This window comes from Dermochelys coriacea, chromosome 20, assembly GCF_009764565.3.
Source record: "Dermochelys coriacea isolate rDerCor1 chromosome 20, rDerCor1.pri.v4, whole genome shotgun sequence".
Classification (NCBI taxonomy): Eukaryota; Metazoa; Chordata; order Testudines; family Dermochelyidae; genus Dermochelys; species Dermochelys coriacea.
The window spans coordinates 8,683,565-8,706,464 of NC_050087.2; the positions used below are offsets into that span (position 1 = coordinate 8,683,565).

A 22,900-nucleotide genomic window follows, 5' to 3' on the forward strand; every position below is an offset into this window, starting at 1 on the left:
TCCCACCCAGCACCTGCTTCCCCCAACCCAGCCTCCCGCAACCAACACCCTCTCAACTTCCCACCTAGTGCCTGCCACCCTCCTCCCAGCACCTGCTGCTGCCGCCGCCCCATCCCCTTCCCCACAAGCCTTCCCTGCCACCCTCAGCCAGCCTTCCCTCCCCCCTGCCCAGTCAGTCTTCTCCACTTGTCACCTCACTCTCTCCAGCCTGCCCTGCCCCACCCAGCATCCCCCCCCACAACCCACCCTTTCCCACCCAATGGCTCAGTTAAGCCTTGCAGCAGTGTCAGCTACTTCAGAGGAGATCTCTGTGCTGGTTGTTACTAGCGTACTTTGGAGCTCATAGGCACATAGAGCCCACCATCTATGCAGCGTCACCAGCTTCAGAGCTCAGAATTGAGGCCCCAAAATCATGGGATTACAAAACTGATCAGTTTGGGTTCTTTATTCATCCCTCCACGGAGCCGCTGGACCGTACTCCTCAGCTGTGAGCGCTAGACACTGATTTCATTGGCTAAGCAAAAGCTGAAATTCTCACAAATTCACAGGTTTCAGAGTAGCAGCCGTGTTAGAGTGAGCTGTAGCTCACGAAAGCTTATGCTCAAATAAATTTGTTAGTCTCTAAGGTGCCACAAGTAATCCTTTTCTTTTCACAAATTCACATGACTCCAAGAGCTGGGACCTTAAGAAAGCCACCAGTTCTCCTGAGAGTCAGTGACCTTGACTGTGCTCAGGGGAGGCTCATCTCTGTTCCCAGGTGTCCAGCTGTGCTCTGCTTGGGAGTGCTCTCTCACAAGTGTGATATTGGGGAGAAAGGAGCACACAAGGGGTATGGCCCATGCCTGAGAGACAATTGGACACGTTTCCATGTACAGCATCAGGTTTAAAACTACCAGAGCGAAATGAAGTGGGAATTTTCTGTAATATTTTTAATTAAGCCTATGCATGCCTCAGTTTCCCTCTGTACTTCACACTGTTACCCAATGGGTCCAGAAGGGTTAAAATGTTCATGGGCAAAGTAGGAGACATGAGGTTCCTGGACTTTCAGAAAGCCTTTGACAAAGAGCCTTTGGTGGGGGTCCTAAGCAAAGTAAGCAGTCATGGGATAAGAGGAAAAGTCCTCTCATGGATCAGTAACTTAAAAGACAGGAAACAAAGGATAGGAATAAATGGTCAATATTCAGAATGAAGAGAGGTAAATAGTGGTGTCTCCCAGGGATCTGTACTGGGACTAGTGATGTTCAACATATTCATAAATGATCTGGAAAAGGGGATAAATGGTGATATGGCAAAATGTGCAAATGGTAGAAACTTACTCAAGACAGATAAGTCCAAAGCAGATCGTGAAGAATTACAAAGGAATCTCAGACAACTGGGTGATTGGGCACAAAATGGCAGATGAAATTCCATGTTGGTAAGTGCAAAGTAATGCTCATTGGAAAACATAATCCCAACTATACATATAAAATGAGGGGGGTTTATCATATCAATGATGAGCTGTTACCACTCAGGAAAGATCCTGGGGTCACTGTGGATAGTTCTCTGAAAGCATCTGCTCAATGTGTAGCAGCAGTCAAAAAGCAAACAGAATGTTAGCAACCATTAGGAAAGGGATAGATAATGAAACAGAAGATACCATAATGTCTCTATGTATGGTATGGTATGGTATGGTATGGTCACACCTAGCAACCGAGGAGGAGATTTCCCCCACCTCTCTGCAGGGAAGCAGAGCACAGGTCCCCCAGCTAGCAGTTTTATAGCCCCTCAGCCCAAGTCAGCTGACCCAGGCCAGGTGTGGGTTTCACTGCTGTGTAGACATACCCCCCCCACACAAACCCACCCACCTACCTACCTGCCTACTCTTCCCGCCCGCTCCCAGAGCTCAGTGTAGAGTCTGACAAGTGCAGAACACCCAGCTTCCTGAACCTGCCCCTGCTGCTGTCTAGGACCACAGAAACTGCCAGGTGGGATCAAAACCAGGGTTCCTCTTGCCCAGCAGCTGGTGCGAGCCCCACACTGATGGCATCTCTTCAATCATGGCCTGGCCTGGAGCTGCAGAGTCCAGGTCTTTGCTCAGATTAAGGGCTGCGTCCACACACAAAACATTAGCTGAGAAGGGCAATGCAAAAAAGAGACTCCAAGTGGGGAGCAGCGACCTGTGACGAGAACTGCTCAGGGAGCGACCTCACCCCTGCACAGGATGGCAATGCCCCGTGGGAGGCAGTGAGGTGTCAACTTGCGCCTCTGCACAAGGTTTGTGCCTTCGGCTGCAAGCTAGGTGCAAAGGAGGATGCTCCAGAGGGCCAACAGCCTCAGTGAGAGCTGATGCTGGGCAAAGGAAGGAACTCAACACCCCAGTGAAGCAGCCCCCATGCTGGGCAGATCAGCCACAAGACAACTGTGAGATGGATGCTGACTGCACCCCCAGAGGGGCTGACAGCATTGCATGCCGCTATTCAGACAGAAGCGGGAGTTGGTCACACACAGGCTTCTGAAGGCATGAGATCTGCCACCCACATTAGCTGTAGTTGGGGGCCCAGGCTGGCATTCCCAGAAGCACTGGTATCAGGCTTGGCATTCATTCTGCCATTTTCTCTTTTCAATTCTTTGCCAAGTACACTTTGCCCTGGTGACTGGCTCCAGCAGAACAGGCCCTGCCAGATGCTCCCCATTAGGAACCAGCATCTGACCTTACAGCAGCCGCAGGAGCAGGAAATGCAGCTGCAGCACTGTCGAAAGGGAGGCTCCTGCTGAGAGCTGCCGCAGGGCGTCTGGCATGGGAACTGCCAGGCATGTCTCTCCCATAGCAAAGGAGGCAGCGTGTCCACACCAGCTGTGAGCAGCAGCCCCAATACCCAGGCTATGCTCTCACCTGGCTGTCAGTGCATCAGCATTGCTGCACATGCACTAAGACACAGGGTGCCTGGCACAGCCCAGCTGGGCTCCTCCCACACAGCCGCCCCTAGGTTAGTTCCATGGGCTGCATGAGTGCCCATTCCCTAGCAAGTTTCCTGGTCCTTGACCCACAGCAGAGCTAGGCAGCAGCACCCCTCAGAATCCCCGACTCATCCAACACCCCCTGCTCCTTGTCCCCTGACCACTCCCTCTAGAGACCCCCGCTACCCAACCCCCTGCGTCCCCTATCCACACCCCCGCACCCTGAGAGGCCCCCCAGGACTCCCACACCTCTCCAACCACTCCCTGTCTCCTGACCGCCTTGACCCCTATCCACACCCTAGCCCCAACTGCCGCCCGGGACCCCCGTCACCTGACCGCCCTCCCCCTGAGTCCCCGCCCCATCCAACGCCCCCTGCTCCCTGAGTGCCCCTGCCCCTTTCCAGTCCCACCCCCCCCCGCTCGTTAGAGCCGGCCCCGCCGCTGCAACGCTCCCTGGCAGGCGCAGCCGACGGAGCGCGAGCGGCGTGGCTCCGGGGGAGGGGAGGCAGCGGGGGAGGACCGGGCATTGGACAGGACGGTCCTGCAGGCCGGACATAGTGTGGCCACGTCCTGTCCGGCAGCCTGAGCCCCCCGCCGGGGCAGTCAGGGAGCAGGGGCCGTTGGATGGGTCGGAGTCGGGGGAGCGGCCGGGGCTCGCCTCCTTGGCCGGGAGCTCATGCAGGCCGGACGGGCCGATCCTGCGGGCCCTAGTTTGCGCGTGTTGGTCGCAGGCCGGGACTCAGAAGTGAGGGTTCCGGGTGCAGGGGGAAAGGGACTGGGCAGTGGGTCCAGATGAAGGTGGTTGGGGTTCAGCAGGGGAGTCTGGGTGCTGAGGACTCAGCACAGGGGTCCAGGTGCTGGGGGGCTCAGCGGGATGGTCCAGGTGCAGGGGGTTGGGGCCAGTCAGGGCATGGGTCTGGATGCAGGAAGGAGGAGCTCAGCAGAGATCCAGGTGCAGGGGGTGGGGCTCTGTGGGGGGTAGGTCTGGATACAGGGGGTCTCCATCCCTGCTGAAGGCAGCACGGAAGTGAGGGTGTCAATCCTGCAATGCCCCTAGAGCATCCTTGCAACCTTCCCCCATCCCCTTTTGGATTGGGACCATTACTATTACAACACCCTGAAATTTCAGGAGTAAACATCCAAAAAATGTGAAATTGTCTTATTTTCAAATCCTATGGCCGTGAAATTGACCAGAATGGACTGTGAATTTGGTAGGGCCCTAGTAATAACAGAAAGTTTATCACTGCTGTATTCGATCTCATAGTGTGCTCCATCATAACCGTGACAAAACCCAATACAAGAATACACCACCAATTATGGGTTTTGCTCACAAGAGTGAAACAAGCCTAACCGAGGAAAGCATACATTCAGGGCCACACAGCAGTCTCAAATAGATAGATTACTCTGCGCTTCACCCTACATGTAGTGAAGATTGACGGACATGTTCCATCCAAGGGCTGGCTGCAAGTCAGCAAAGGATAAAATAATACCATGTGTAAAGCACTGAAATTCTTCTGGATAAAAGGCACCATATGATCATAAGAAGTGTGTGCAACAAGAGTGATGTCATGGTGGGAGTCTGCTATAGACCACCGGACCAGGGGGATGAGGTGGATGAGGCTTTCTTCCGGCAACTCACGGAAGCTACTAGATCGCATGCCCTGATTCTCATGGGTGACTTTAATTTTCCTGATATCTGCTGGGAGAGCAATACAGCGGTGCATAGACAATCCAGGAAGTTTTTGGAAAGCGTAGGGGACAATTTCCTGGTGCAAGTGCTAGGGGAGCCAACTAGGGGGAGCGCTTTTCTTGACCTGCTGCTCACAAACCGGGTAGAATTAGTGGGGGAAGCAAAAGTGGATGGGAATCTGGGAGGCAGTGACCATGAGTTGGTTGAGTTCAGGATCCTGACGCAGGGAAGAAAGGTAAGCAGCAGGATACGGATCCTGGACTTCAGGAAAGCAGACTTTGACTCCCTCAGGGAACAGATGGCCAGGATCCCCTGGGGGACTAACATGAAAGGGAAGGGAGTCCAGGAGAGCTGGCTGTATTTCAAGGAATCCCTGTTGAGGTTACAGGGACAAACCATCCCGATGAGTCGAAAGAATAGTAAATATGGCAGGCGACCAGCTTGGCTTAATGGTGAAATCCTAGCGGATCTTAAACATAAAAAAGAAGCTTACAAGAAGTGGAAGGTTGGACATATGACCAGGGAAGAGTATAAAAATATTGCTCGGGCATGTAGGAAAGATATCAGGAGGGCCAAATCGCACCTGGAGCTGCAGCTAGCAAGAGATGTCAAGAGTAACAAGAAGGGTTTCTTCAGGTATGTTGGCAACAAGAAGAAAGCCAAGGAAAGTGTGGGCCCCTTACTGAATGAGGGAGGCAAGCTAGTGACAGAGGATGTGGAAAAAGCTAATGTACTCAATGCTTTTTTTGCCTCTGTTTTCACTAACAAGGTCAGCTCCCAGACTGCTGTGCTGGGCAACACAAAATGGGGAAGAGATGGCCAGCCCTCTGTAGAGATAGAGGTGGTTAGGGACTATTTAGAAAAGCTGGACGTGCACAAGTCCATGGGGCCGGACGAATTGCATCCGAGAGTGCTGAAGGAATTGGCGGCTGTGATTGCAGAGCCCTTGGCCATTATCTTTGAAAACTCGTGGCGAACGGGGGAAGTCCCGGATGACTGGAAAAAGGCTAATGTAGTGCCCATCTTTAAAAAAGGGAAGAAGGAGGATCCTGGGAACTACAGGCCAGTCAGCCTCACCTCAGTCCCTGGAAAAATCATGGAGCAGGTCCTCAAAGAATCAATCCTGAAGCACTTAGAGGAGAGGAAAGTGATCAGGAACAGTCAGCATGGATTCACCAAGGGAAGGTCATGCCTGACTAATCTAATCGCCTTTTATGATGAGATTACTGGTTCTGTGGATGAAGGGAAAGCAGTGGATGTATTGTTTCTTGACTTTAGCAAAGCTTTTGACACGGTCTCCCACAGCATTCTTGTCAGCAAGTTAAGGAAGTATGGGCTGGATGAATGCACTATAAGGTGGGTAGAAAGCTGGCTAGATTGTCGGGCTCAACGGGTAGTGATCAATGGCTCCATGTCTAGTTGGCAGCCGGTGTCAAGTGGAGTGCCCCAGGGGTCGGTCCTGGGGCCCGTTTTGTTCAATATCTTCATAAATGATCTGGAGGATGGTGTGGATTGCACTCTCAGCAAATTTGCGGATGATACTAAACTGGGAGGAGTGGTAGATACGCTGGAGGGGAGGGATAGGATACAGAAGGACCTAGACAAATTGGAGGATTGGGCCAAAAGAAATCTAATGAGGTTCAATAAGGATAAGTGCAGGGTCCTGCACTTAGGATGGAAGAATCCAATGCACCGCTACAGACTAGGGACCGAATGGCTCGGCAGCAGTTCTGCGGAAAAGGACCTAGGGGTGACAGTGGACGAGAAGCTGGATATGAGTCAGCAGTGTGCCCTTGTTGCCAAGAAGGCCAATGGCATTTTGGGATGTATAAGTAGGGGCATAGCGAGCAGATCGAGGGACGTGATCGTTCCCCTCTATTCGACACTGGTGAGGCCTCATCTGGAGTACTGTGTCCAGTTTTGGGCCCCACACTACAGGAAGGATGTGGATAAATTGGAAAGAGTACAACGAAGGGCAACGAAAATGATTAGAGGTCTAGAGCACATGACTTATGAGGAGAGGCTGAGGGAGCTGGGATTGTTTAGTCTGCAGAAGAGAAGAATGAGGGGGGATTTGATAGCTGCTTTCAACTACCTGAAAGGGGGTTTCAAAGAGGATGGCTCTAGACTGTTCTCAATGGTAGCAGATGACAGAACGAGGAGTAATGGTCTCAAGTTGCAATGGGGGAGGTTTAGATTGGATATTAGGAAAAACTTTTTCACTAAGAGGGTGGTGAAACACTGGAATGCGTTACCTAGGGAGGTGGTAGAATCTCCTTCCTTAGAGGTTTTTAAGGTCAGGCTTGACAAAGCCCTGGCTGGGATGATTTAACTGGGACTTGGTCCTGCTTTGAGCAGGGGGTTGGACTAGATGACCTTCTGGGGTCCCTTCCAACCCTGATATTCTATGATTCTATGATTCTATGATAACAAGTGTTATCAATAGTCACAGCCACACATCTGATAACCAGAGGACTAAACCTACTAACCAGAGTTTGCTTCAAATGATTCCTTTCATATGCAGTGGAGTCCAAGGGCTGTTCTATAGTGGGAATGCCAAATCCCATGCCCTTTACTTCACTACTGGTGGAGGAGAAGGGCTTCCTGCTCAGGTGTTGTCCCTGAATGTTATTTGAGACTCACACATTTTTCTGTTAGACTCAACTACAAAGTGCCTCTTTAATTTTTCCACCAAATGCATCCGATGAAGTGAGCTGTAGCTCACGAAAGCTTATGCTCTAATACATTTTTTAGTTTCTAAGGTGCCACAAGTACTCCTTTTCTTTTTGCGAATACAGACTAACACGGCTGCTACTCTGAAACCTTTAATTTGATGGTTTCCCAGTCTGCTGAGAAGAATGGAAACCTTCTTCTCTCCAAGACACAAACCCATCCCTGCTGTCTTGTTAGAGGGAACCAATACCATTCTCTCCATCCATCCATCCCCATTCTCTCCCATCCCTATCAGCTGCTTCTTCCCTTCTCTCTCTGAGTTTTGCTTTTTAGGCTATAGTTACATTACAGCTCAGTGCAGATGGACAGAGTCCCTGCGTGTTTCTGGGGAGGCTCAGCCCTGGCACTGTGTCAGGGTCGGGTGCAGCCTCACCTCTGAGTCCATGTCTCAGGGGAGGTGGGGGGCTTCAGGGTGATCTCCCACCTCCATACAGCCAGTGCGCGATTCTTACCCCCGTTGCTGTGCCCGCCCTGCAAAGGTGTGGGGAAGACACAAGCAGCTATGGGGAAGCCGTGGGAGCCTTGGCCAAGGCTGCCATTTAGGGAGGGTGGAGGGTCACTCCCATCCCGAGTTCCGTACCATAGGTCTGCTCACGGTTCATACCCAGCTCCAGTCACAGCTCTTACCTGCTGCGCCATGCAGGTGCCCTCCTCCAGCTCCTGCGGTCAATTTCCTCCACTGCATTAGAGTGTCTGAGGGTGGGGCAGGCAAAGAAGGGGTCAGTCGGGGGGTGGAGGTGGAGAAGCAGAGGGGGCCAGGGGATGGGGGAGGGAGAGAAGCAGAGGGTCCCCAGTGGTGGGAGAGCTTCAGAAAAATCTAGAGAAATTCTGCTCTTAGGTTTGATACTGTTTTATCATCTATTTAGTATGAACATTTAATTGCATGTCATGCCCTGGGCTTTTTGCAAGTAGCATATGGAATGCTTAAACCTTGATTAGGTATCTTAGATTATCGTTACAATTGGATGTCTCTGAAAGACCTTAGATTGAACTGCTACTGTACATAATAGAGCCATGTTAAGTGCATATTTTGCTCCATTTTGCACATTTTAAAATGTGTCTAGATTAGGAAAAATTGTCAGGGTTAGATAAACCTCACGTAGATGCAAGGGTGTAGTTTGTGGGGTGGGAGGGTCGCCCCTCCCCTCCAAACTGCAGGCCTCCACAGTTGTGGAATTTGCCCCCCCTCCATGCAGAGTCCTGTTGGCCTGACTGAAGCTGGCCCCGCAAATGTAGAAGTCAAACTATGCCTGGGTGGAGATCTTTTACCTCCAGTGAGCTGGTTGAGGTTGACTGCCGGGTACTCCTAGAATTAACCCACTAAAAATTCTACCAATGTTACCAGCAAACAAAAAGGCTATCATTTAAATCCCATAGTATTCTTATATTCTAGCACTGATTAAATCCTTTTGTTTCAGATCAGCCCAAATGAAACTGAAAGATTTTCAGATTTCCCATTGTCAAAGAAAACACTGAAAGGTAAGTACACCAACAGTTCTTCGGAAAGTATTTGAATAAAAGACCAATTTTCACCAGTCTTCTTCATTGGCTGTTTCAGGAGTTTTTGTTTTTAAAGATCAGAGTTCCAAGATAATGTTGCCACCTGCAGTATTTTTCCTTATGGGAAAATGTATCATTATCCAAGGCAAAAAGTGAGAATCTTTTTTTTTTCACTCCCAAATACTAGGTTTGCAAGAAGCACAGTATCACATGGTAACTGAGATACAGAGGCAGATCATAGGCTTGTCATTGCCAGGTAAAGATGTACTTGGAGCTGCAAAGACTGAATCAGGCAAAACCTTGGCATTTATTATCCCAGTAAGTAATTGACCTTCTCATTGGAAGCTTGAGCTATGTAAAGTGAAGGTATTGAACAGTAAACAGCATATTTTGGTTAACCTGAGCCAGGAGGAGACTTATAATTTGACTGTAATATTTGTTCACGTAAAGCTATGACAGACTGACTTATGTATTGCTGTCTGAGGTTTTGTAAGATGGTCTGGGTATATTTTTGTCTCTAGAAATGTTTTGAAACTTTGATATCATGTTCTGACATTTTTATTGACTGATTTTTAAAAAAAAAAGATTTTTCTTGATTGTCCTTTACTGATATAGTTGTCTGCTAAAATTATTTAAAATTGAATGTCTGTATGGAATAAGTGTAAAATTGATCAAGGAACCTGTTTACAATTAATCTTCACTAAATATGTAAGATATTGTTCATTGTAGGTTAGGCTAGAGTTCATGAAAATGGTTTGCAAATTAATTGAAAATTGGCTCACAACCAATATTCCTTATAAGATAAAAGTTACTATTGGTTCAGCTGGAAAGTTAGGCTTTGCATTTATTTTCTTTAGTATTCTAGAAAGGATTTTTTCAAGTTGGCATCTAAATTGTTTACTCAATCAAAGGTGATCAGGTTAGGGGGGCTTAATTTGGTTTTAAATTATGAGACTAGTGATTATCATTCAATGTAGATTATTAGTTTAGAGCCCAATCCACTTCCATTAAAGTCAATGACAAAAAAGTGGGAACAGAAATGGGTATTTAGGCAAGCTCTCAGAAAATGGAACGTGCTTTATGCTAGATCTCATTCATGCTGATTTGGAAATAAATGTCTAGGTTTTGGAAGGGGGTGGGGGGAAACAATTTTCTGCATATTGTGGAAAGGAAAACGAGGTGCTTAATTTATATCTGTAATTGAGAACTAGAGCTCTTGAAACAATTGCATGCATTTTGATGTCCATGCATTTAAAGGGATTTGTAGAGAAGCGGCCTAGTGATAACTGGGACTAAGTGTCATATAGAAGGAGGCGAGAAAACAAGTTTTGTTCTCCTGCGTGGCTATGGAAAGCACCATGAGTAGGGCTATCACGTCAACTCCGGTGAAATCTTTTTGTTGTACAGCTGAACACAACAATTTGACAGCGTGTGAATCTGTAATAGCAGAAGTGGATCTGCATCATGGCTGCAGTACCTTTAGTTGGAGTGCTCTGTTTCAGCCATGGTACTGCCTTGTAGGTGTGAGCCCAGTACTCCTGAGGGCATTCTGCACCCCAAAATGAAAAATTCTGTGCACAATATTTTAAAATTCTGCAAATTTTATTTGTCAATTAAATGTGGAGGTTCCAGCATGGCTTGGAGAGAACAAGCCACTGACTGCACAGAGGTGGGACATCATTCTGCAGCCACGCCCTCTCCCCCCACAGCGGGGACATGGACTCTCGGGTGAGGCTGCCCCCAACCCTGACACAATGCAAGGATCAGGTCTGCCCCAGAAACACCCCAGAATCCTGCCCCTCCATGCCAGGTGCACCAGGTGTGGACAGGGAGGCTCACAAGGTGGGATCCGAGTCGGCAGGAACCTATATACACTGCCATGAAGGCGCAGCTCTGGGGGCTCCACAGCTGACCCAACAGGTACTTCTAGAGGAAAAACCTTCCTACGAGTATGCACGTGGCATACACACACCTACTTGGAATCGACATGAGCAAGCACTCAAAGAACTTGGCAGATTTCCCCACAATGAAACCCTAATGCAGGGCAGCTTTACCATTAATCTGTGCATTAGATTAGGAATCAGCAAGCACCTGACAGGGCTGTAGCCATGGGTGGGCCTGAGTGGGCTGCGGCCCACACACTTGGCATCCAGGCCCACCCAAATCAGGGCTGGAGCCCCCTGAATCCACAGGCTGGGACTCCCAACACCGGGTCAGTGTCCATCCGTGTCCCGCTCCTGCCAGCGCCACATGCTGCTGCCCTGGTCTCCAGCCCTGCCCTTACAAGGTACACCCCCACCCTCCCCCAGGCAGCCTCATTGTCAGGTGCCTGCTGAGCAGTAAAGGACGGCTGGAGATGGTGGGGGAGGCAGGTCTCCCTACCCCCAACCCCCCCGTCATTGCCCGCCCAGTTTCCCTGTCCTAGCTATGCCACTGCCTGTAAAGCTTTTCCTACAGAAGGAGAGTGCTCTCTTCAAATCACCACCCTGCCAGCAAAAATAGCTGAAGACTGGTTCTTATCATCCTTCCCTTGAAACTTCAGCAAAGCCTTAAATACAGGTCATGGGAAAATTCATCTGAAAGGAGATCACCACACCTTCGCTGGGAAGTCAAGGTGTAGTCAGTCTGTATAGCAGAGGGTACAGCTTCTCAATCAAGAAACAGGCCTTCTATCCCCAATATTCAGCTAAGCTCTATTCACGCTATCTCTATCACTAGCCGACGACAGAAAAAGTCTCATTTAAAAGAGGCTCACTGAAAAGGTACCCTTTGGACACTGGAAAGTGATCTCAGCAGGATTAGAATTAAATCCCATTTCCTTTACCCTTTTTAATAACACTAGTCCAGCTGTTTTAGTCTCCAGAGTGCTTTAGAAGCATTCCCAAGAGCACCTGTGTGAGACAAGTCATCCCATCTTACTAGTGGGGAAAAAGTGAGCACACAGAGCCTGACACATTTCAGGCAAGTCATTTAATACTGAGAAAACTCTCAGGAGTCCTGCTAGAAGCTGCCGTTACGCAATAATGCTGAATTTACTACATTTTCTTTTCCATGACAATAGTGTGATGCCACAAACACAGGATAATGACACCATAGCAGGCTCAAGTTCAAGGAGAGGAAGAACCTTCAATTCGTTTTTACTGCCTGTGACGGTAGTTGGATCTATATGTCTCTCTAGCCTCCGCAAACATTTCCCCTAGTGATTGAACTTTCTGTTAACCTGTAAATAGTTAATTAGTTAGTGTTAGTTTTCAGTAATTAGTTAGATAGAAGTGGTGGGTTCCCCCAACCCCAATTCCCTTCCCTCTTGGGGTTTGGCACATGCCTCCATCCCAAGAGTTTAAGCCATGCAGGACCTGCCACAAGCTGATGTCAATGGGCGACCCCCACGACTCCTGCCTAAAATGTCTGGGGGAGGCACATCAAACAGGTCACTTCAAGATCTGTAAAGTTCTCTGCCTGAGAACAAAGAAAGAAAGGGACTTCAGGCTTAAACTCTGGGCTAGCGGGACTTGGCATTAAGCACCTCTGTGCGCAGCGCTCTGGCCTCTGTTAGAGAAACTACGGCACCGAGGAAGGACTGTAGGCATAGAGACCCATAGCACTGTCACTCCCCGGTGCTGAAGCCTGCAGCGGCCACGTAGCACCGCTCGCACTCACTGGTGCCACATAAGCAGCACAAGAAGATAAATAGAGCACTGGGTCTGACAGCATAAGCGGCATGCGTCCTGCACAGGGATCAGCACCGTCGACTTTGGGCCTGCAGAGGTCAAGTCTGGTGCCATTGGATTCTCCTGCTTGAGAGTGCCAGATGGAGGAGCTGGAGCTCCCTTCCATCCTGGATACGTTTGAGGTGGCCAGGGACTTGATTGCCATGATGGCACTGCAGGTTTCCACCAGCCAAGATAGACCTCCGGCACCATGAGGCACGGTGCTGTCCAGAAGCAAGCCCACAATGATGAAGCTCCGCTCACCTTCACCACGGCACGATCCTCCGACACTGTCCTCTTGGACCACCCTACCTGATTGGCTGAAGACGTTAGCTGTCTGGTTCTTAAACTCAGCAGCAGCAGTCACTCGATGGGTGCTCAGTGATTCTCTGCCTCCCTGTGCTCAGCTCTTGCCAAGCCCTGCTTTTCCTCTGCTCCTCCACAGCTTCAGCCCAGATCCTGTCCTACACCCAGCCTTGCTCCTGCCTCAGAACCAGCCCTGCTCCTGTCTTCCCTGCCCCCGGTGATCTGGCTCTGACCCTTGGCTCTGATTCCTGACTCCGACTCTCTCTTGATTCGAGAGTGACCAGATGTCCCGATTTTATAGGGACAGCCCTGATTTGGGGGGTCTTTTTCTTATATAGGTTCCTATTACCCCCCACCCCATCCCGATTTTTCACATTTGCTGTCTGGTCACCCTACTTGATTCTTGGCTCTGGCATTTGGATTCTGACTCTAGTTCTAATCTTTGAACCTCCTTCTTGGTTTTGGCCCTGTCTCAATCCCCTGCTTTTGGCATTTGGACACTCACCACTAAGCATGACTCCCACTCTGACCACTATGGCTGACCGCCTACAACCCGGTCTCCTGACATGTGGTCAGTCTGGTTTGTGGTTTAACCATCTGGTGAGTTCCATGTAACCTTGTGCATGTCTTTGTGAGGAAACCAAGTATCAGCAATAATCAGTGCATGTTATAGCACAGCGGTTCTCAAACTGTGGGTCGGAACCCCTTTTTAATAGGGTTGCCAGGACTGGAGTTAGACTTGCTGGGGCCCAGGGCTGAAGCCCAAGCCTGAGCCTTGGGCAGCAGGGCTCAGACTTGGGCTTCAGCCCTGAGATCAGGTTACAGGTCCCCCCACCCCTGCCTGGGCCTGAAGCCCTTGGGTTTTGACTTTGGCCCCTTATGGCCCAGGGGAGCTAGGGTTTGGGTGGGCTCAGGCTTCGGTTCTCCCTCCTGGGGTCATATAGTAATTTTTGTTGTCAGAAGGGTATCGTGGTACAATGAAGTTTGAGAACCCCTGTTATAGCAAGTTCTTATCTTTCTCTTTTATCGTTTGCTATCCTAATGCCGTGTGGGAAGTAGTTTTGTTTTGCTGTACAGGGGTGGCTTGCTGCATCAGGGCCTCTAGTGGTGGAGCACATACGGGCTCTGGCTGGGAGTTGAGATGTGGCTCCCGCCTTTCCTTTTTAGAGGCTTAGGGCTGGCTATGCTGGCTACACTCATCAGCCGGTGCAGAAAGGCATCAGGCCTAATTCAGGCCCCTTTGGATTTTGTATTGCTACTGGTGGTGCTAGTACTCCTTCAGCCCTTATGTTTGAGGTATAAGTTCTTGGCCCTTTCAGCTGTGCTGGTAGATACACGAGAGGGAGGAAGGGCTTTTTGTATCCTCTGTTTCCATTGCACACCCACACAGCCAGTCATGGGGCCTGATTTTCCCACCTTTCTGTAACCCAGCAGTGAGTGTGTGTTACAGGTCCTACTCTACCGAGCCACAGAGCATATGAGCTGCGACAGGTCCCAGCTACAGAGCCATGTTTCTCTAGCTTAAGCTCTAGCATCTTGTGCTCTTAACTCTGGAGGTCCCCAAGATGGTGGCCATCACACTTACATGGAATTATCTTATTACATGAGCACTACTCATGAAATAAAGTACTAACTGATGTAAATGAGCGTGGCAGAATCCGGCCTCTGATTATTAACAGCTTTGGGATTAAAATAATTTAAGTATTGTCAAATTTCTGTTCTGATCACTCTGTTCACGAAGACTCTGCCAGCCTCTGTTAGGTAGGGCTCACTTTCCTACGACAGGAATCCATATGGTTTTCAAAATGGAGTTTTGCACGATAGGTCCATTTTCCCGCTCTTTTAGTTCTCCTGGAAGTTGTAAACAAGTTCCAGTCAGAACCAGTTTTCCTAAGGGGTTTCCCAGAAGGGCTTCCCGCCTTTTCTAAGGGGTTTCCCAGAAGGGCTTCCCGCCTTTTCTAAGGGGTTTCCCAGAAGGGCTTCCCGCCTTTTCTAAGGGGTTTCGTAAGCAAGCCTGTAAAAGGCGGCCCTGGACACACCCTCCAGGCTGTCCATCTGAGTGGCAGCCAGGGACGGTCACGGGTCACAGGTCTTACCTGCAGCCTCATCTGTAAAGAGAAGAGAGAGAAGGAGAAGAAACAAGGCTTACTGTCAGAGAGACACATGTTTATCTTCAACTTATCGCCTTGAACCACTGGTTGAGGCAAGGGTGGGGAATAACTATTTAATGGAACATGCAATTCCTTTGGAAGATATCCATGTAGCAATAGCTTTACTGATACCTGCAGTGGTACAGTGGTTGTCACAACCCCTTGGACTCCCTCTGGACCTGGCTAGCTTTGGTCTTGTGCTGGTCAATTGCAAGTTTCTCAGAGCTAAGCCAGCTCCTGGGAGCCTACGGGTGGGTCTTTGCTCCCGAGTTAGCCAGGCTGATCAGTTCCCCCGTAGCCTAGTCTGGGTCTGAGCAGCCACCCTGCAAAGCCGTTTGAGTAACTGTGTCCTCTCTGGCTCTGCACTTGTTCCGGGGAAAAATCCCAGGGCTCTTTGTGCTGAGATGCTCAGATTCTTTCCTTGGCCATCGCGGGAGAAGTTGTCTGCCCTGCAGAGGAATTGTGAGAAGGCCCTGGGGGACTGTCGGCACACGAGGGTTTAGCCTCTGCAGAGTGAGTGGGTTCCAGCTCAAGTAAAAGCAGAGCCTAACCCCTACCATGCCGCCAGCTAGGCCAGCTGGCCCCTGGGCTCCATCTCCCACCCCCACTTGGCCGGCTAGCCCCTCCCAACTTGGGTCAGAGGTGTTTGTGTGTGGATAGTAGCAGGGTTAGGTCAGGTTGCCTTCCATGCTGCTCCAGGCCAGAACTTAGGGGAGACCCCTAGTGGTGGCACCATGTATTGCCGGCTTGGCAGTGGCAAGCCAGAGAGAACTCCAGGGTGTCTCTGTCAAGGAGCCTGGATAAAGGATCCCTGTTTAGCATCTCTGCTTTGTGGGGTGCCCTATAGAGGAGCATGATCTAGTGAGTTAGAGCAGAAAAGGGGCAGGGGGCTTAGAGATAAGACTCCTGGGTGCTATTCCCAGCACGAGGCAGGGAGGGGTGGTGTATTGCTTAGCGAATGTGTGGAGAACCAGGACTCCTGGGTTCTAGGGTTCCCCTTTTGCCACTGTTCTGCCATGTGACCTTCAGCATGGTTCCTTCCCTTCTCTCTGCCTCAGTTTTCCCACCTGTAAACTGGGGTTGATTGTATGCCATGGGAGTTCTGCTTTGAGATCCTCAGGGTGGGAGGATAAAGAAGGGCTTTCATAGGTCATAGGGGGGATAAAGAGATACAGTGAGGCGGGTGAAGTCGGGGAGGGGAGGAGTTAGGGGATCCTCTCTTCCTTCTCCAGTAGTGGATCAGGGTAGTGTCCAGATGCCCCAAGGGATTATGGGTGATGGGGTATTGGCTAAAAACCCAGTTAGAGCAATGTGGGTGGGGTTGGAAAGCTGCAGTTGTTGTTTATAAACCGACCCCTGGAGCATCGCTGTGTGAACATTGTCTCTCTTTATTTGCAGTGCCACCACATGATCGGCTCTGTCCCTGTCCTCCCCACCCCCTCCCTGGATGTGCGTCCTCATGCCCAGAGCTCAGAACCCATGGAAGGGCTGGTAGCAGGCGCTGCTTTCTGGAACCAGCTGCCCCACATACCAGGGCAGTGAAGGGACACTTTGGGGCATTGCCCTCACCTTGTTGCTGCCTCCATCCCCAGGCAAGTGGGATTGGCAGCGCTGGCAGATCTACCTCTACCGGCAAACAGGAACCCAGGAGTCCCGGGCAAGGCTCACCTTGGGGGCAGACGCTGCTGTATCCAGGGGCAATAGGCACTAATGGGCACAGACCAGCCTGCGCCAAGGGAGCTTGAAGACAGCTGTCACCGGAGGATCTGGGCAGCGCGATGGGGCCCTCCAGCCTGGCATAAACCTGGCCCCTCCGATGCAGCTGAGGGAGTGGTAATGCCATAGACACTCCCTGGAACTACACTGGGCCCGGTGCTGACTCGGGTCTCTCCTCGGCTCGCCGGACAAGCCAGGGTCGAAGTAGAGGTCGTGTTTGCTCCTGCTGCCTGGGACAAAGTCCCCCATGAGGTGGCAGGCCAGACCTCCCTCTCTGCCTGCAATGACCTCCTAACTGCAGCCAGTATCCTCCGTGGGTCACAGCGTGGATGGTAAAGGGGGGATTTTGGGGAGGGGATCCCAGGCAGGCTGTGTGGTCAACTCCCCTCCCTTATTATCCCTGATGGCTTGAAGTGCCAGCGTCTGTCCCTTCCTTTCTCTCTGCAAAGGGTAGCTGATGACTCACGGCAGGCACACGGTGATCCTGCCCCCACCTCCCCACAGCTCTGCTGTGCCCCCTTCCTCCTAACCCACTGCTCCCCCTGCTATTCTGGGCCTGGGGCCTCTCCCCAGCAGAGACCAGCGGCTTGTGCTAGGCTTCGCACTGGTTCTGTGACCTGAGTTGCAATTAAACCCATGTCTCTTAAAGGCAGGAGGTGAATTCTGCTGTCACCCAGATCTTCCCTGCCATCCTGGGCTGTGGCTGGGAGAAATCCCAAGGCACAAGCCAGTTCTGGTCAATGGTCAGCTCATTTGAGATCTGCTTAGCCCATCTGTGAGTTTAACCCTCTGAGACCCGAAGCTCACCTCTACTGCATCTGGTTACATTTAGCTCTTGAGCCCTGATTGAGCTCAAGGCCCCATTGTGCAGGGTGCTGTACATCCTTCCAGTCAGAGGCAGTCCCTACCCTGAAGAGTGCAGAGTCTAAATAGACCAAGTGGGGAGGGGAAACAGGCCTGGAGCGAGGCAGTGACTTGCACAAGGTTAGAACCCTAGTCGCTAGGCTGCGCTGCCTCTCTATGCCAGTTTCTACGAGCAGCCTTGGCTGTGATCTTGCCGTTGTGATCTATGGGGGAGGGAGTGTGGCTTCTGTTGTATAACACCTAGCTCAGTGTGGCTGGGCCCGGTGGGGGCCTGTTGGTGCCAGCGAATCATAGGCTTGACATCATTGTAACCAATCCCCATGGGAGGTGAAAACCTGGCAGCTCGTTGCGCCCAGCGGCCATCCAGCAGGAGGATGTCAGGGTTCAGGGCTCCGTATCCCTGGCTCCCACAGCCACCTGGCCTGTCCACCCCGGTCACTCTAGTGAAGGTCTCAGTACTCAGCTCTCTTCCCCAGCCCGAGCGAGAGGCAAGACGGTCGTGCACTGGCCCCTGCAATCGTTAGCAGGGTGCTCGGTGTAACGTGGGCTACGTGCGCCAGACCGAGTTGTATTAGATCTTCATTAGATCCTTCGCATCAGGAGCCAGGCCCTGGATTGTTTACGCTCCAGCCCCTTCACCTGCCCACTTGGGCCTCTTTCCCCACTAGGTTCATTAAAGGAAATAAAACAGTTTTTTGGGAACCTGCTTGGTGCTCACCAGAGAGAGACAGTGAGTCCTTAGTGGCAGGGAAGCTCTGGATTTAATCCTTCAGCCACCAGCACTGGAGGGATGGGGAGGGGGTGGATTCTCTTCGGTTCTGCCCAGGTAAGATGGAGTTTACACTGTGGGAGATCGGGATCTGGAGCAGCTGGGGGCATGAGAAGGACGGGATGTAGCTGGAATCAGAATAAGGCCCGGGGCTGTACTAGTGACAGTTCTTTCATGTGGTGCTCGCAGCTTGCCCCGCCCCTTCCCCCATCCTGGTCAGGTGTCATCCCAGTGGAAACCCTCCCATGGCCAGAAATGGCATCCAGTACGGAAAGCTAGTGGGGCTGAGGCAGGTTGCTAACGTGCATCTAGTGGCCTGGGGAACGGGCCTCAAAGAGCTTAAAATCTAAATCCATGATGGCAGGTGATGATGCTGGGCTAAGAGGAAGGACTGAGGGGAGTGGAACAAGCCCATGGGGGAGCTGTCAGCATGTTCGTTCCTATAGGACAATCATCGCTGGGGCACCAAGGGCAGAATCTGTGTAGGTGTTAACCCCGGTGCCATTCTCCCTCCCTGAGTTTTCAGTTGTAGCTTCAGGATCTCTTTGCTGTTGTACAGTGTCCTTAAACAGCTGCCCTGTTTCACCCCAGAGGTGGCTGCATTTTGGTAGTGGATGAAATGATCCTTGTAGTGACCATTTTTAAAGCACTTAGTATTGGCTGCTGTGGAAGCTTTGCCTTCAGGAGTCCTGACCCCCTGTCAGTTACACTCCAAATGGCAGGACGACAGAGCCTGCTTTTAAATTCTGGCTGCGTTCCAAGGTGACCGGTCCCTGTAAACCTCTAATCTGCTCTTCACCATTCATGCCCTTTGTGCCTCTGGGGCGTGGTGAAATTCAATTAGTCAATTTCTCTTTGTTTCTGATTTCTCCTGTGTTGATTTGAAGAGGCTGGTTTTGGGGGTGGTGACTTTAAAGTTTTGTCAAACCAGCCCCCTTCCCCCAAATAGGGGAAGTTGTGTGACGTTTTGTAACCCCAGCCTTGTGCAACTCAATTTTTTTCTTACGGGCCTGGCCCTGATCCTGCAACGGGATTTCAGAAACAAGCCTAATCTGTCCTCTCTAGGTTCTTATTTTGCTCTTATCACCCCAGTATCTGAATGCCTTCCAGTCGTGCATTAAATGATGTGGCTTCACATCTTTCATGTGGCTTGTTCTCTCATCCTCTCCCTTGATGGAGAACTGAGGGCAGTGGAGTGTCTTGTCATTTTAGAGGTTCCAGTAGGTCAAAGAAACGCATCTGGATTTGGGATGGTCTCTGGTTCATGTGGCAGGTAGTTCCACAGTCTACAACCAGACCCTGAGGAAACTCTGTCTCCTGCACAGGTGAACTTCACCGTGGTGCTAGGTGCCATTGCACCAATGAAGTAGAGTTGTCAGCCATTATCTTTCTGCCAAAGTCGTACGCTCATTTAGATCCCCCTTGGCGCAGGCCATGGAGGCCTTGAAGATGGGAACAAGAACTTGAACTTGGTTTGAAAGGCAGAGGCTCTAAGGTGAAGCATGAGGTTGGAAGCTGCTACCCACAAGCTGGCGTGTGTTAGGTTTCTGTAATCACAAATGTTGGGCCTAAAACTTGTCATGTCTCTTTAAGAGCAGTCTGGCCCTCTGATTAAGAGACTCAGCTCTCTTCCAGATAACTCTGATCTCTCCTAATTACAGGTCCCTAGAGCCCTGGTGCTGGGCCCTGCTGGGCTTTGAATCAGGCGCTGATTTCCCTTCAACAGAGAATGGCTTTGTTAACCAGATCTGTGGTCCTAAGTGGTATGCTTTTTCCTTTCTGTATATCAGGGTTGATCCCTGTCCCAGGTATTTGAATAATACCTCCTGCTGCTGCATTGGATGCAAGAGAACTGGATTCATTTTGATGAGCAAGAGCGCAGTCTATGGTCAGAGTAAGGAATGGGAGTTGGTATTCCTGGCTCTGGGATGGAGAATGGGATCCAGTGGTTAGAGCAGGGGACTGAGAATCAGAACTCCTGGGTTCTATTCCCAGCTCTGGGAGAGGAGTGGAGTCTAGTGGTTGGGGGTGGGGAGCTGAGAGTCAGGCTTCTTGGTGCTCTTTTCCATTCTTCCACTTCCTGTGCAACAGTGGGCAAGGTCATGTCTCCCTGCCTCAGTGTCCCTTCCCATAAAAAAGGGAATAGTATCTACCTCCTGGAAGGATTAAGGAGATTAAGGTTTTGCTCAGTTTGTTGAAAGGTGTTACAAAAGATTAGCGGTATGACAACATCTCCATTAGCCAGCTATCCTCTGGTGTTTATCCTGGCGCAGGTCAGTGTGTTAGTCTATTGTGTAATTAGACACAGTCAATTAGTTTCATATGCCAGATTCGTGCCATCTGACAAAACTGACATGAATAGAAATGCGTTAATAGGTCTTTAAAGGGGCTCTCTCAGCTGAAAGGCCACTGAGCTGGAAAAGAATGGCTACAAAACCTCAGGGTTATTAGAACGAGAGGCTTCTAAAAATCCAGGTTGCCATTTACTATTTACAAGTTACCGTCAATGGCATGCAGGCTCCTAAAGCCTATAAGCCCTTTGGAAAATGTTACCCTGTTCCCGCTATTGCTTTTGCATAGAAGTTGCTCAGATACTAGGGAGCTGGGCATCCATATAAAACCCTGAGATAGGTAAGTCTATCTGCTAAGCAAAGGAAATCTCACTAGTATCAATTTCACTCCTGCTTATAGTCAGTTTCACTCTAGGGCTCTCCTAGCTGCAAGAGGGGTGGGGGACCCTTCGTCTGTTTCAAGTGGGACTTAGTTCAAAAATAATTGGAATATTTCAGGATTTGTTTTTAGACAGCATTGGCGGGTTTAACCAAAACTTACATTTTTGGAGGCCAAATTTGAATTGACTGCTCGTTAAATGTTTTTTAATTACAGTAGCCCCCAGAGATATTGATTGCAACCGAGGACTCCTTGTGCCTGGGTTCTGTAGGGACCTGAAATGAACCAGTGTCTGCCCCTAAGAGCTTACAATGGAACTCCCAAAGCTTGCAATTGATTATACAGGGGGGATCCCCCTGGAAATCAATGGGGCTTAGTGTCGGGGTCTGTCCATACACTCAACTGCGGGATTGGAGCCTCAGTTAACCCTTCGTCTTGCCACAGTGCCGAGAACCTGCAGAATCTTAGCCCTGCTGGCGAAGGAATGAAACTGACCAGTGCAGAGGCACTGTGTACATTCCTATCCTGCCCTCACTACCACAGTGTTTGGTCATTTTTCAGTCCATGCCATTAGCAAGGTGACTCCCATCTGTCCCCTGCGGTTCATTCTTTCACCAGGGAGAGAGCTATGTGTGCAGTGGAGGTGTTAGTTTTGGTAGGGTCTTTTTATATATGCCTATGCTGTGCTGTTTTTATAGTGGAGAAGGCTGATCAGAGGAGGGCACATAGGAGGAAGAGGTGGGGAAGTCTGCCTCACCCTGGGAAACACATCTGTGTCCTCCAACAAAATTTGTTTCACTGGAAAAAACAAAGAAACCCCCCCAGCCCGCACTTCCTCTTTAACAGTGTGCTTTGTTGTAAACATATTTGAAACAATTACCAATAAAGTTTTGTTTAAAAAAAAAAATCAGACTGGCGTGTGGGTTGTTCGGCTCTAGGGGACAGTTGTCGTGGCTGTGATGAGCCGGGAGCTGTTCCTCTCCCCGGAGGCCCAAGGAGTTCAGGGATGTAGCCGGGGGTCCGGCAGACGCCATAAGTGGTACCTGAACTCGCTGGAGTAGGAAGCCCCAAGGGGCGAGTGTCCGCGCATAAATGGGGAGGTGGCATCTGGCCGATGGATAAATGGGCATTGCAAGCAGGAGCGAGTGGTTATTTTATCTCGGTGTCTGCCAGGTTGGGGTGGGGTGGGGGGGACGACAGCTGCTGGAATACCATGGCCAGGTCTAGTGCCACAGTTCGAGAAGGAAGGGGAAAAATTGGCAGAGAGTTGCCATGAGAACGATTAAATGGGGGGGAACCTGCCTTATGCTGAGAGGCAAGGAGCTTCTTAAAGCGAAGGTTAAGGGGTGCCGTGATCTCTGTCTCGAAGTACCTATGTGGGGAATAAAACTATGATAATGGGCTAGTCCTGCTAGAAGACAAAGGTCTAAGGAAAGCTAGTGGCTGGAAGCTGAAACTAGAAACATTCAGACAGGAAAAAAGGGCAGATTTTGGGTTGGGGGAGGGGGTGTAATTAGCCATTGGAACAATTCACCAAGCATCGTGGTGGATTCTTCATCACTGACGCTGTTTAAATCGAGATGGGAGGTTTTTATAAACGATCAGCTTCAATTCCAACAGGAGTTGATTCAGGGAAGTCCTGTGGCCTGTGTTAAACCGGTCAGAGGAGGTGCTCACAGTGGTCCTGTCTGAATCGATAATCTAGCCTTATGAGGCCGGGGCAGGAGAGGTGAACAGCCAGGCCGACCCCGGTGTGCAGCAGTGCAGTGCGCTAGCAGCGGGGGGGATTGCCAGAAGCAGAATACTTTCCTCTAAAAGTGGATATGTGCACACCTTCCTTACTGCAGGGGAACTC

General features: G+C 50.4%; 1 long non-coding RNA gene across 1 annotated transcript; it reads left to right on the forward strand.

Moving 5' to 3' along the window:
- The first annotated feature begins 8,653 nt into the window (after nucleotides 1–8,653).
- On the forward strand, nucleotides 8,654–21,946 carry LOC119845990. The gene is made up of 3 exons (XR_005289749.2): nucleotides 8,654–8,839; nucleotides 9,048–9,178; nucleotides 16,425–21,946. It is a non-coding gene; the product is annotated as an uncharacterized LOC119845990 (long non-coding RNA).
- Nucleotides 21,947–22,900: the final 954 nt, after the last annotated feature.